Raw genomic sequence first — 820 nt, forward strand, 5'->3', positions numbered from 1 at the left:
CCTTTAATCCCAAGTTGCTCCTGGTGGCAGGCAGGTATCCTGCGTGGCAGCGACAGCACACCGGTATGTGAATGTGAGTGTGAATGGGTGAATGTGAGGCATACAATGTAAAGCACTTTGAGTGCTCAAAGGAGTGGAAAAAGCGCTATATAAATGCAGTCCATTTGCAGTCAATTTATTGTTGGGGGTTCGGGGGGGGGTTTGGTTGCCTGGTTTTCATAGACTTCAGATCACGTACCGCGATTCTGGTCTGACCAGGACTCTATAAAGACCATCTCCTGCACAGTGTACCTTTAAAGCATCATCACTCATTGGCCTATTCATGTAGCCTGGGCGAATAGCCGACTGTTGACTCCGTCAATCAGTCTGGCAAAAGCCATGAGGAATCCGTCTCCGTGGACGATGGGAGATGGTCTGATCTTACTCTATCATTTAAATTAATTGAAGTTCCAAACTCAAATTAAAACCCATATTGTGCTTTATTAGCATGCCTGTTACGTTATAGCGTCGCAAAAGCATACACATAACAAAACGAAAGTGTGAATATAGTTACCTTAACCAATCAGTAACGGAGCTCGCGGGTGAGTTCTACGTCACCACTCTCAACTGTTTGCTGATTGGCGAAACACTGAGAGAACCGAGCTCGAGGCTTTTGCCAGACGCTGTGCGTAGCCAAAATCTTTGGGTGGAGTACAAAGGATGGCGTCGCGAGGCTACTTTTCATGTGTAATGGACAAAAACCATGGCTATGCACAAAGGGGTTAAACTTCAAGGGTGCCCATACGACTGGGTGGGACTGTAATGAATAACAAATAGTATG

This window comes from Engraulis encrasicolus, chromosome 3 (genome assembly GCF_034702125.1).
Source record: "Engraulis encrasicolus isolate BLACKSEA-1 chromosome 3, IST_EnEncr_1.0, whole genome shotgun sequence".
Classification (NCBI taxonomy): Eukaryota; Metazoa; Chordata; class Actinopteri; order Clupeiformes; family Engraulidae; genus Engraulis; species Engraulis encrasicolus.